This window comes from Lepidothrix coronata, unplaced genomic scaffold (assembly GCF_001604755.1).
Source record: "Lepidothrix coronata isolate B3197 unplaced genomic scaffold, Lepidothrix_coronata-1.0 Scaffold39, whole genome shotgun sequence".
Lineage (NCBI taxonomy): Eukaryota > Metazoa > Chordata > Aves > Passeriformes > Pipridae > Lepidothrix > Lepidothrix coronata.
The window spans coordinates 3,699,154-3,712,847 of record NW_016690219.1 but is presented as its reverse complement, the minus strand read 5'-3'; positions in this window follow the sequence as shown (position 1 = coordinate 3,712,847).

Sequence of the window (13,694 nt, the reverse complement as noted above, 5' to 3'; positions counted from 1 at the left end):
CTTCACTATGGTGAGACACTGGAACAGGTTTCCCAGAGAAGCTGTGGATGGCCCATCCCTGGAAGTGTTCAAGACCAGGCTGGATGGGGCTTTGAGCAACCCGGTCTACTAGAAGATGTCCCTGCCCATATTAGAGGGTTTGGAACTAGATGATCTTTAAAATCCTTTCCAACCCAAACTTTTCTATGATTCTACGACTTGTGTAGCTGCAAAAAAAATGTGTGAGGACCAATTCAGTGTAATGAGAAGCACCCAAGCCTCCACTTAAGGAGTTATTTGTAACCACTCTGATGAAAATTGTTGTCCAAATAAAGAACAAAATACTTTCTCTGCCTCTTTTCCCTTCTGCCCCTCCTGACTACAAAGACAGCCGACAGCTCTGGCCAAGGGATCCTGCAAATCAAGGTTTGGTATTTCCCATGGTTTGGGCATCCTGGCTCAGTGGAGTGCTACCAGGACAGGTTTTAACATTCCCTTCCCTGAGAATGCATGAAAGTGAGATGGTCTCCTACTTACTGGTAGCTTTGCCATGTTCTCCTTTGAGATGTCTGCAGAGAGTTGAAATCTGAGGAGAAGGGTTCATTTACCTTTCTCTGTTCATCAGACAACAGGTGCACAATGGAAAACCTTGCCAGGCAGTGCTGGTAGCAGGTACAGAGATATGGGCGGGTGGAGGCTCCTTGTCCCAGACTCATCGTCTCCCCTTCAGCAGTAACCTGTCCATAAATCTGGCCAGCCAAGGTTCGGAAAACACAGGAGATTATGTCAGTGCAAAACTGAATGCTGGGTGGAAATGACTGGATATGGCAGTGTTTCAATCCCATTTTAGTCTGTCCACACAGTGAGCTCAGCTAGAGTAAAAAAACATGGTTGCAGGAACTGTAAGCACAGGGACTGAGCTGGAAAATAGTGCTAGGCTGCTGTCAGAAGTCCTGGCACACCATGTCTGTGTTGTTTGTGCATAGCTTCAGCACCCTGTCTCAGGGGAAATGGTGGAAGAGGAAGAGATCTGGTGAAGGGCAGCAAAACCCTGTTGAAAAAAACATGTTTTTTCTGTACAATTAACATGCATTCTGTACAATGGCAGGTTAAATGGACTCACCTTGTAAGAGGGGGAATCTGATGGGATATAGTATGGGCCACAAATAGCATGGAAAGGATGAAAGGAACAGATTAACAATTTCTTTATGGAACAGGAGTTGGAAGGCTCCAAATGAAACGTCTCAGTGTAAAACATCAGGCATGAGGCACGGCAAAGGACATGCTTTGCTCTGGCAGCACATCAATAAGTGGTGGGGGAGCACTCATCTTACAGCAGAATTTATGCCACTGCCTGACTGCTCGGAGATGCGTCGTGATCACACAAAGGCAAAGGGACAAAGTGACTTTTCTTTAGGAACCACAGGAGCCCTTCCCAGCAGGGTCTGGTCCCACAGAGGTGACATAAAGCATGTTACCTGAGAAAGCATTCAAGGAGTCCTGAACAGATTTGCTTTAATGGCCTCAGAGAGGGATGCTCCTCCCTACATCCTGTGGGTCCAGCGAAACAGAGCACTGAGCTTTGGTTTCATTGATGCAGCTTTAGATCCAGGGACAGGTATTTTGAGCCATGGAAGAAGGTGTTCTGTCTTTCTTTGAAGGTCGTGCTTACAAACGGCTTAAAAATAGTTCTCTGAGTGAATCAGGTGTTGTTTCTATTAGCTTTCTTCAAAGCTAGAATAAAAAAGTTGATTTTTTTTTGCCTTTCTTTCATAGCTGTTACTCTGATATCCTGAAAAAGAAACTGGCTTTTTAAAACAAATTATGAGCAAATATTTATTTTTAGATCAGTAGGAAAACTAGGAGATCAGAGGGAGCACCATAACAGATGCACTCTCCATGGAGATTTGGAGATTAGTGAGGAGCTTTCTGCTTATGGTAAGCTTTTTCTGGAGCTGAAGCTGAAAATAAAAGAAGAACTTAATCAGGATTTAAAAAAAGAAGAGATTCTGGTGCATCTAACACCTATATGCGGATGTTAAAGCAACAAGAGTTTACAGTTACCAATGAAACAGGGGTTTGAATCCCAATATGAAATACTGGTTTCACTGTTGTATTAAACTAAGGTTTGTTCTTTATCCGATTTTGATTTTCAGGAATAAAATACTGTGAACCATGAGTACTTCTATGACGTGGGTCTGGAGAAACCCTAAATCTCACAGAGCCAGTGGTTTGGGTCACCCCATTTTGGCTGTAGCTGCAGTCGCCAAAGGTGCAGGGCTGTGGTATGTGGGAATCTGACTGGGCCAGAAATAGACTCATAAAATTGTTGTGTAACAAGAAAAGAAGTTTGTGTGAGCCCATCTTTACATTTACTGCCATTTTTCCATGGGTTCAGAATGTAGAAAGCATGGTGTTGTGGTGAAGGCAAGTTATCTTTTAGGTACCTGATGTTTAAAACAGATGGATATTCACCTTGTGGAAGGCAGTTCCCTTTTAGGATATTTCAGGGTGGTCAACAAAAGTTAAGTTTTGTATTAGATTTTTTTTTCCTCAATTCCTTCTCTTTCCTTTTAATTGTCGAATGGAACAACAGTGAAATCAGAAAGGGGAATGACTCAATTGGACAAAGTTTGAAGTGGGTCACTCACTGATCTCGTTCCTCTGAAGAACTGTCTTTTATATTTTGACTTTTCTAATTTTGATTTTGTGATGATGGGTAGGGACAACTTTTGATTCCAGTTCTACTGGTCAAAAATAACTTTTCAGAATTTCTTTGTTCTTAAAATATGACTGTCAGTAGGAAAGCTGTGATGGACTTAAAGGCTGCATACTTCCAGTGGGAGTCAAATGTCAGACATCAGTAAAATTCTGCCCTTTGCCTAAATACCTCACCTAAATGCCAAGTATAATAATGATGTTTTCCCCATTTTTTATTATGACTTATGAAAGCTTTACTCAGTATCCAGGATGATAAGTAGTGTAGGGTGCACACAGAGCAAGTGGATGATGAAGATTCAAGTTTCTCTTCCCTCTCATTGGGAAAAAGGATTTTAATCAGGGTCTACTTTATTTCAAAGAATCTTGGTCTCATGCCTGTACAATTAATTTCTTTATTTGTCTCTGGTCCAATTGCTATTTAACTGTTTAGCCAAAGTGAGTTGCCATTTTGAAGAGACTGAGAAGTAGAAATTGAGACTCATATCCATATCTTTCCAATAAATATTATTTTCTCCTCATCAGACTAAAATGACCTTCATGCAACAAGGGGTCTTGCCTGAGGAATTAAACTGTAACCTTGAAAACTCTACCACAAAACCATACTTAAACCTTTTTCATATGGATGTGAGGCTCAATTTCTACTTCTCTGAATGTTATCTTTGCTGAATTTACTCTCAGTGACCAGTATGTTAAACTACGAAATCAGTCTTTGCTGGATTTATTTCCTAGGACAGTTCTTCATTACCACGGTGAAAGAGAAGTCATTTAGCAAGGGATTAATTCATTTAAATAGAGATGAATCTTGCAATACTTAGAATTTGTCCTGGAATAATTGTGTGGGTTTTGAAATCCCTTAGTGGAGTGCCTGGAAAGTTGCTTAGGGTTTTGTATGATTCAATAACCACAGGATGTAGTTTTATGCCTTTCTCAAGAACCCACAAGAACTACGACTATATGAAGAAGAAAATCAGCAGAAAAAAATAAAGAAGAAAAAAGAAGAAAAAAAGAAGAAAATGATACTCTAGCTGAAAGCAGTTTGCTGCTCTATCCATGTGTACAGTAAGGTAGATCTGGTGATAATGAAAAAAAGAAATATTTTAAAGTAGTATTGATGATTATTGAAAGGAAGTGGAATAAATGCTAAAGACATCATGAATGACTCAGAGATAAAACAGCCAGCTTAAATAAGAGAGTTTGAAGCTGAAGCTTTGAAGTTTTCTGTTCCTTTTCCATTCTCATCCAATGCATAACCTTCCAGAGGTGTGAAATGCGCACTGGGTTTTAGTCATGTGGAGTTTTGCATAGAAATTATTAGACATTAGTGCTCTAGTGAATCATAGCTGTCTTTGAGCAGATAGTAAGTCACGTCACATTTGAAAAGAGAGTGAGAAAAGGATGATGCCAACTTCCTTGGAGTGTTGAATTGGACTTGAGGTTTAAATGAGTGAAATGCAGTTGCTTATCCTCTGGTCATGTAAAGTTCTCCCTCTTCATGGCCTGGACTGAGGTACTCCACCTGCACCTTTTCTACTGATGTACCACTGCCGTGGCTCTGCATGAACAGAGAAACCTCAGAGTACAGGACATGTGATTACAAGCTTAACATTGGATGTACTTTGACTGAACTCTGCTGAGCAGAAGTAGAGGTATGCCAAGCTGGCTTTGCATCTGTTTTGCTCTTCCCTTGTGCATAGCTGGAAGAGTGGGGCAGTTTCATGGCATCGCAAACTCTTCCAAGGTCAAAATGACTCTCAAAGACAGGCAGGCAAAATTATCTGCAGCACAGTAATATTCTGGCTGTACTCCAACACCTCCATTTTTTTTTGTTGGCTGCCATTGTCTCCATCTCATCAGAGAACTACCTTTATTCCAAAGGCTCTCTCAGTTTCAGTGTCAATTTGACTTGCTTATGTTGCTAGATTGGGCCTTAGTCCATTGGCTGTGCTGTTAGGCAACTATGCAGCTTCCTATAACTCATTTCTCTTCCATCTGTATAAAGAGATTGGGTTGAGACAAACAACCCTCCAGGGATGCTGCTGGGATTGATACCAGAAAGGGCTGTATGGCACCAAGACATTCTATAGCAGAGTAAAAGTCATGTTGAGTATCATAAACTTCTCACACTTTTGGTGCCAGAGCCTGTGGCTTCCAGAGATTTGCTTCAGGATTTGAAGGAACAGAAGGAAGAAATCAGCCTTGCAGTGCTATTTACAGAAAAACTGTATCTCACCAAAGAATGACAGCAAGAGAAAGGTTTTCACCTGAATGGCTGAGTAGGAAGAGACATCATCAAGCAACAGGTTTGTTTCCACGTAGGTGGGCATGTAGGGACCTATATTAAGGACTGTCACAGCCCATCTGGGAATATACCCTCAGTCTGCCACATTTATTGCAGTTAACATCAGTGACAGGGACATGTTCAGGGATGCATTAAGCTCTGTTATTTGAAACATGGATACACCATTCTGTGGAAATACAATGGGCATGTAACTGGAGTTAAGCCTTTTGAAGAAAAAAGGTTTAATGGACAGCTGAGGAATCACTCAGGTTTGGCGTGAGGAGTGCTTTCACTGAGATAAGAAGTCATAAATTCTTACAGTCAAAACACTGCCTTTTCAGAAGGTTTTGCTTTGTTCTTCTCCATCTACACTTTCATTTTTCCTGTCTCTGGAAAATTCTCGCAGTCCTCATTTTTTTGCAATATTTCATTCATTTTCTTATTCCCCGATCAGACACTAGCCAGGAAATGTTTTTATTACATTATAGTCTCATTTTTGAAATGTTGCTGTCAGCCTGGTTTTTCTAAATAGCTTATGTGCTTTACTTAAATATTGCAGGCCTGTTTGTGTCAGCAAGTAAATGCTGAAAGATATACCAATGGGAAAAAAATGATTCAGACAAATAAAAAGTGACAGTAGATATCTTATGAAGAGCTGTTTATTTGGGTTTTAATCTTGAAGGCTTCCAAAAAGAAAAAAATAAATAGAAAGGGCAATTCATCTTTAAAGAGATCAGTTTATTATGTTTACCTCCATGTAAAGTTCTTTTGCTTATTAAAGGATGACAACAGGATGAAAAAGAAGTTGTGGGGCAGCTAGGGAAGGACAGGGTTTTCTTCTCTTTCCATATACCAAACAAGCCTGGTGCTTCTATGAGGTCAAGCTCAGCAAAAGTTAGGAACAGTGTGACACCTCTGACAGATCTATGTTAGTAAGAGGCTGCCTTGGCAAAGCAGTGTTTCTGGAAGAGAAAAATCTAGAGTCTCACGCCTATGAAAAGGCTAAAGAATGGAAAGTTATTGTCCAGAGAAAAGTCCCTTTGCTAATCACAAACAGGTTTCTTTCCTTCTCTGCTGCTAACAGGGACCATGTGTATGCCGGTAGCAAAGGAAGCCTAAATAAACTTTGAGGAATACCACAGTGTTCATTCAAACATTGACATTAAAGGTAATGCCAATTAAATGGGATCAAAAGATGAGTTGAAATACCTACCTTTAGTACACATATGGTTACTAACGTTAGCCCCTCTAGGATGTTGCCCTACTTTTTCTAGAAATTTGGGGTAAAATCCAAATGAAATGACACCAGTTTCCAGTGGATGTACCCAAGGTCTCCCTAAACATGCCATTTCTGCTTTGGAAGGTTTTGCTGCAATACTCACAAAGCCAGAAAATGTCTCCAATGCTTTTGGGGCTGTGTATGAGCTCCTTCCAGAGTTGGATCCACTTTGATGGAGGAGACTGTGGGCACATGTCCTAGGCACAGCCAACCTTCATCAGCCAGTCTGACCTGCCTCCTTTTCTGGTGTGGGGAGACACCAAGACTCACCAGCAGGTTAAACAGTGGCAGCTCATTACTTCAATTCAGGTTGGCAACAAGCAGTTTTTTCCAGGAGCAACTGTGTGTGAGCATTTTTCCTCCATCCTGGAACAAAGTCACTGTAATTACTGTTTCCTATTACTGAGTCTTGTGGATGTTTCAGAGGAGACTGCATTTGCAGTATACAAATAGAGAACATAAATAATAAATATAATAAATAATAAAAGCTAGGATAATCTGTTTTAAGTACTTCTCTTGATTAAGAGTTGAAACAAATCATGAAGGGAAGGGGTGGATTCCCTATTCCTTGGTGTCTTTAGTTCAAACCTTTGTGCCTTTAAGGAAAATAGTTTAGTTTTAGGTGGTCCTGCAAGGGGGTAGGGAGTTGGGCTTGATGATCCTTATGGGTTTTTCCAATTCAATATTCTATATTCTATGAACATTCAGTTTAATGGCTACATATCTGGAAATTTGGGTCTATTATACAGGAGTAAAGTGGTGAAGCACAATGGTAGTGACTCAGGCCAAAGTCCTGACTGTGATCCTCACCCTAACCTCATGAGCTTCTGCAAATGGGATGTTGAAGGACAGATGGAGACAGCTGACTCTCTCTTGGAGGGCAACTGACTGCAGTTTACACAAAGTGAGATGAATTTGGCACATGAGTTTTACCAAAAAACAGTTTCTCATTATGAACTCAGTCTTTCTAAGCCACTCTTTCTTATTTTATTTTGATCAATTAGTGGTGCCAGAAGATTAAAAGTGCAAATCAAACAGTCCATTTGGTTCATTGAATTTCTCTTGCATGGCCTTTGGCAAAGAAAAACCCTGTGTTTGTTTTTCTAGAAATGTTATGAGCAAGTGAGAATATGGCTCTGCTGTGTGGTGGTGATGTGATCTGGGAAGGTGACAGAGCACTGCCTGGGTATAGACATACTGCTTCTGCCCAAAAGTGTGTTGACAGGACACTGCACCTGAGGGAACAAGATTCCTTATGATATAAAGTCCCCTGTGCTTTATATTCAGCTTCTAAAATTCCAGGGGTAGCCTTGTATGTGGGAATTTTTATATGGGGAAAACCTGGTTTTGCTATAGGGCATCAAGAAGGGGAACAATGACTTTTAGATGCCTTTTGCTAGAAGAAATGAGAAAGCCTAAAGGTTTTGGAAACTGGGTGTTACAATTAGGAGCAGAAGAGGTTTGCTGCCTGTAACTCAGCATCTCGGAAAAAATTTTTAAAAACCCTGGAAATTAGTTAGTCAGGAAAAGCCTCTTAGAAACAGCAACAATAGAACTAGTGATACAAATAGAGAAATGTAATTAGCTGGAAAATACAAATGCATACGGATCAGGCCAGCTGAACGGAATATAACCTAGCATGCAGCAAGAATGAGATAAAGACATTCCTGAGGCCACGCACATTATTTTAGAGAGAAAGGGAGGCAGAGAATTTACCACAAAGCTTAAGAGAAGACAAGGGAATAGCATTTTTCAAAGAATGAGTATGATGCTGCTTTTGCCTGTAGCAAATGCAACAAACTGAACGGAAAATAACCAAGGGCAAGATCTTGGATCCCCATTTTTCCTGATGTGTAATACCTGGTTCCTGAAACAAAAATGTTGATGGATAGACATTGTTCAAAATATTGGGGTTTTTTTCCCAGTTGTTTTCTACCACTGAGCTTAATAAATCACCACTGTTCATCACCACTTCTTCTGTGCACAGTTCTTGGAATTAACCTGTTGATGTGACCATCCAACAGCCAATGTATCCATACCTTCAGCTCCAGTTTTAGTCATAAGCAGTGGCAAATGTGCAGTTTGTCTAGAATGTCAGACTGCTGTAAATACTTATTTTCAGTAATTCCCATTCTCACAAAGGATCTAAGCTTTCTGTCTAAAGCTGAATCCTGCAAAGCAACAACTGATCACAGAGGCCAAGCCTCCTTAACCTAAGACCTTACATTTAGCTTGAAGAAAATCTTGGGTGTGTAAGACATGAAGAGCAGGAACTATTTGTGGACTTCTTGAATCTATATTGAGTATCAGTCGAAATGACTTCTAGCAGGCAGCTTGAATATCAACACTTTACCTAATAATTGAGAAGTATAGTAAATGAGATAATCCTGCTATAACTGTATGATGTTGTAGCTGGCACAGCTGTTGGACTGCCTTGCATGACAGGATAGGCAGGCAATTTCAGAGAAAGAGATTTGTCAGGTCTGAGATAAAAGTAGATAGAAACTGGAATATGGCAATACTGGTTTGGATGGAATGATAATTTAGGACTGAAAAAAAAAAAACCCAGCTCTTTGGTTTTGGTGGATTTTGGAAAGACAACTTGTAAAATCTTCTGAAATCAGTCCAATTTCCGGTGCCAGGTACTCATTGCATTGTTAGAGGAAGGTGAATGGTTTTCATCTGTAACTTCAAATTCCAGAAAATAGGTACTTTTTAACCTACCTATTTAGCATTAGAAAGAAAGACAGCCTCTGACTGAATTATGCTTTTAGTAAGAACCTGGCAAGGCCAACTAAAAAAGAAAAAGGAAAGAAAATAAAAGAAGTAATTCTTTCAAGTCGCTGAACATCACTTTGTTTCCTTTTCCTTTGTGTTGGTAGTATTCTCTTCAGAAATTCCCAGAGGGCATGTGACTTGAAGACACACAGTCTGCCTTTTTGTTACAAGCTAATATGTGGGACACACCCAGACTGACCCAGCAATGGGATAAAAGGAAATTTTCCATTCCATTACTCTTTATCCTGGCTCTCTAAAAGGTAGTACTGTTGACAATGTGCCAAAGGTAGCACATAATGAACCTTATGGATCACAGTCATTGTTCCTTGGGGGTAAAGGCACAGTACAAAAGTTATTGTATATATTAACTACTTCAGTGATTCAGGTCTTAATTAGGCAGGAAAAGATCTTGAATGGTCCCTTGGATGTGTTTCTTTCATATACACATGAAAGAGTTTACTGGTCCTTCACACACTGAAGATGCCACACAGGTGATAGAATCAGTTCTTCCCTCAGGAAAGAACCGAGGATAGAACATCAATCTCAAAAGGAGCAAAGAGGAAAGCAGAGGAACACAGGAGCAGAACTTTACCATGGCCATCTCCAAAGGTGACTGTTGAAAATGACTAAATAGCTGCATGTAGCCTGTACATTAACCCACACTGATGCTTTAGTAGATTGTCTCTTCTGTTGATTGTGACATGAAGTAGATGACTTCTCTGGAATAGGCTTTGGAGCTCCATTTTCCTTACCTGCATGCCAACAGATTATCTGCAAGAGATCTCAGAACACTCTAGTCCTGAAAGGCACTGCATGTTCAGCATAATTTGGAATTAAATTCTATATTTAATATATTTCTTTGAATATATCATAGTTTGTTGATAGCAATATTGATATGAATGTTGATATGAATGTTGATATCAATGACCTTGATGCAATTAAAACTGGAACCTCAGAAATGTGATAGACTTTTCATGGCTTTTTCTAAATGAAGAGCTGGCCCCATATATTGAATCCCCTTTTTTCATTATTTTTCATTTTTTCTAAAATAGAAAGCAACACTTACAAAAGCCTTTGTGCTTTTTTCTTTTTCCTTTAATAGCTATTAAAATTTTTCCATGGGAAACAAAAATAGAAAAAGCTTTGCCTAATAATGTAAAAATTATTTCTTGTTCCACACAAAGACTTATTGACATAGATATATATTTTATATATGTATGCAATGCCACATATAGGCATTGTGAATAATCACAGAAGACATGGAAGGAAAATAGCAGATTCTGGCATACAGTGCCCAATTTTTCGAGCAGGAAAGCTCCATCTGTACTAGAATTAAATAGTGTCAGGGCCCATTCTCTGCTGCAGAAGTCAACTGGCACAATCTGAACAGCTCTACAGACTTAAAAAGGGTATTAAAGCACAAAATCTACATAAACTGAGGACTAATTTAGTTTGGAAGAGGAAGATGACCTCTGCAGATCAGGTAATCCAAACCCACTCTCAATGGGGGCTATCTTCAAGATCACTTGGGTTTCGGAGGGCAGTTCCATGTCCAGCTCAATTTGAGTATCTCCAAAGATGGCAATTCCACAAGTCTTCTGAGCAACCTGTTTGTATATTTGACCACCCTTACAGTGAAATAATTTTTACCTTGTATCTCACAAAAATTTCCTTTGTAGTGTTTTGTGCCCCTTGTCACTTGTCCTCTCATTTTGCTCATCTGGAAAAAAAATATGGCTCTATCTGTATTCCCTAACCCAAATTATACTGTGGAAGTCTCCTATGAGATCTGCCATGTGGCTTTCTTTTTAATAGTCTGAATAAACCCTGCTTCCTCAGCCTATCTGACTATGCCATGTACTTCTCCAGCCCCGACCATCTCAGTGACCTTTGACTGGAATCCCCCCAGTTTGACAATGTCCTTATTGTACTGGGAGGGGAGGTATGTAATTGGACACTACAAGACAAAATTTGGACCAAATGCATCACATTTTTATTCCTTACTGTGTCTAAAAGCCTGAGCCCATCTTATTAAACCCACAGTTATATGTGCAGCCATGTAACTCTCAGGATACAAGTGTTTCAGGCAATGGACTACTACAGAGAAAAAAATGTGAAAATATTTAAATATTTTTCAGTCAGAGTTTGGGTCACTGCTGAATGTCAGCAAGTTTGATCCCTGGTTATGAAAGGTATGCAGAGATTTTTCATGTGAACAGAAAACTTTTGAAATTTAGCTTGGGGATGATCTGTATGAAAACCAATAAGTAAATAAATAAAACAATGGGGACAAAAATAATAAAAATAATAAAAATATAAACCCTATAGGTAAATAGGGAAAATTTGCTCTGGTTTATCACTTGTGCAGCTCTATATATCTGGGCACAAGGAAAATATTGCATTAGTGAATAAAAAAAGCAACCATCTAGAAAGAATATTAGTCTTTGCAGATAAAATAATATGGAATAAAAGGAAAATTGGCACCTAGATAAACAATAGAATCAAAGGAACGAAGGTGATAAGATAGATTCCTTCTTGATGTGGAGCCATTTTCAAGGTAGAATCATGGGTAAGGATACTCTCAGGGGACAAATGGTGTTTCTGCCCTAAATTCTTCTTTTTGTAAACACTTAGCATAAAATATTGTTGACTGATTTACCAGTCACCTTCACACTTCACTACTTGAGAACGTTTTGTTTGTGCTTAACAAAGGCAAAGAGCTCTCTGCAGTTTGGGCTGCCTGTTTTAAATGTAAATATGAAGACATATGTTTACTTTTGGTTTCGACCTTTCTTGGTGACTCCTGCAACTGATGAATCTGAAATGACAAGGGCCTTTCTTCCCAGATGATATTTCTGCCGACATTTTGGCTAATTGTAAAACATGAAGGAAAACAGAGGAGCTGGCTGTAAAATTGCTGTACTCAATAACCTCAGTATGGGCCATTGACGTCAAAACAGGATGATCAATTCCTGAAACAAAGATTTAAAGACCCACTAGAGAAGAATCTCAATTTTTAAGAGAGACGAAAGCTATTTTTTACTAACTCAGGACTGTTCTATATATACTAGGAGGAGAGTGCATATCTTGATTAGAAATTCATATTTATACATAATGTACAACAGAAAAATGCGGATTTTAGGATCCTTTGGAGATCCCAGAGAATTTAGTCATCACAGAAAGCTGTGCTGAGCAATCTCGTTGAACCAGTTTTTCATTTGCAACCCCTGTTACTGAAGACAGCGTGATTTCGTGTGCTGACAACAAATACTCTATATCAATTTTTCCCTACATTTACCAATACTGACACTGGTAAATGCAGAATGCAGAGCTCTGTACGAGGAGAGGATCCCATTTTTGAAGAGTGTGCATTTCAATAAGTGTCTCAGCTGGAAGGGGAGTCTGGGCTGTGTTTCCCTGCTTAACCCCTTGGCCTCGTGTCGAACGGAAATAGCAGATGCAGGATTGTAACCACTGCAAAATCCTTCTTCGCTTACCATGATGCAAAGTGACGAACTTATAAAACTTCAAATGGTTCAAATATGACCCTCTTTGGGTACTTTTCCCCACTGCTAAATAGGCAAGATGGGAACCAGTTCATTTGACTTAGGGACCAACTCAGGGAATTCACCACACCGAATTTTGCATAGGGAAATCATCTCCATGTTCACACTCTTGCCTGGGTGTTTACATGTATGGAGCTACATAAGAGATTAACTTCAAATCAGTCATGGCACAGCTTCCTGAGAAGATAATTCATCCCACCTTTTGAGAACTGTTCCCCACAGACACAAGTTTTCAGCTACAGTTGCTCTTGAGATCTTAGTAAAAGTTCTTACCTTTATTCACAAATGTTCAAAGAGAATTGATGGGCTCTTTGCCAAACAGTGAGCTGTTTGAGGTGAAAGCAAAGGCAAGAACATGAAACAGGCAAAACAGGAAGTACCAAAGCTTAAATAGTATAAAAATGGCCTAAATATTTTAGGGCTGCTGTAATTATCTTATAGGTATTAATATGGAAAGGAGTCAGGAAACTGATTTTCAGCATTGCAGATATTATAAACTGTGGTCTAGACAATATGTTTTGACCACTGCTTAGTGCTGCTATTACAGAGATAAGACTCTGTAGGTGTTCCAAAATGGGCTTAATGGACTATCTGTGTCTGCAAAAAGATGTCTTTTGCATGAGGCTGATGCTGAGTGTTTCAAAGATGAAGCAAACAAGAACAGAGAGGAAGGGAAAGTGAAACAAAAAAGAGAAAATGGGTTAACCTTCCTCTGAAAGGCCAAAAATACAAGTGTGCCCAAGGCTTCTAAAATGAACAGGTACTTCTGAAAAATACATTTCTGTCTCAGGAGCCACAGGAGTGGCATGAGAACTTTCCACACCAGTGAAAGAAAAGAAAAGAATAGAAATTTGAGGGTTTTTTTTATTAAAGTGATCTCACTGAAAGGCTGAAGTTCTGACATGGGTTGTTAATGCCACAGCATTAAATATGCTTATAAGAGGAGACATAATGAGAGCATGCAGAGCAATGACTGATTTAAGGGTAACAAAAGAGAAATCTACAGCACAAGGCCAACAAGAAATCAAGTAGTGGAAAATTTTACACCCTGGAATAGGATATTTTTTTTCAGCTGATTTATGGTCTGCGGAAT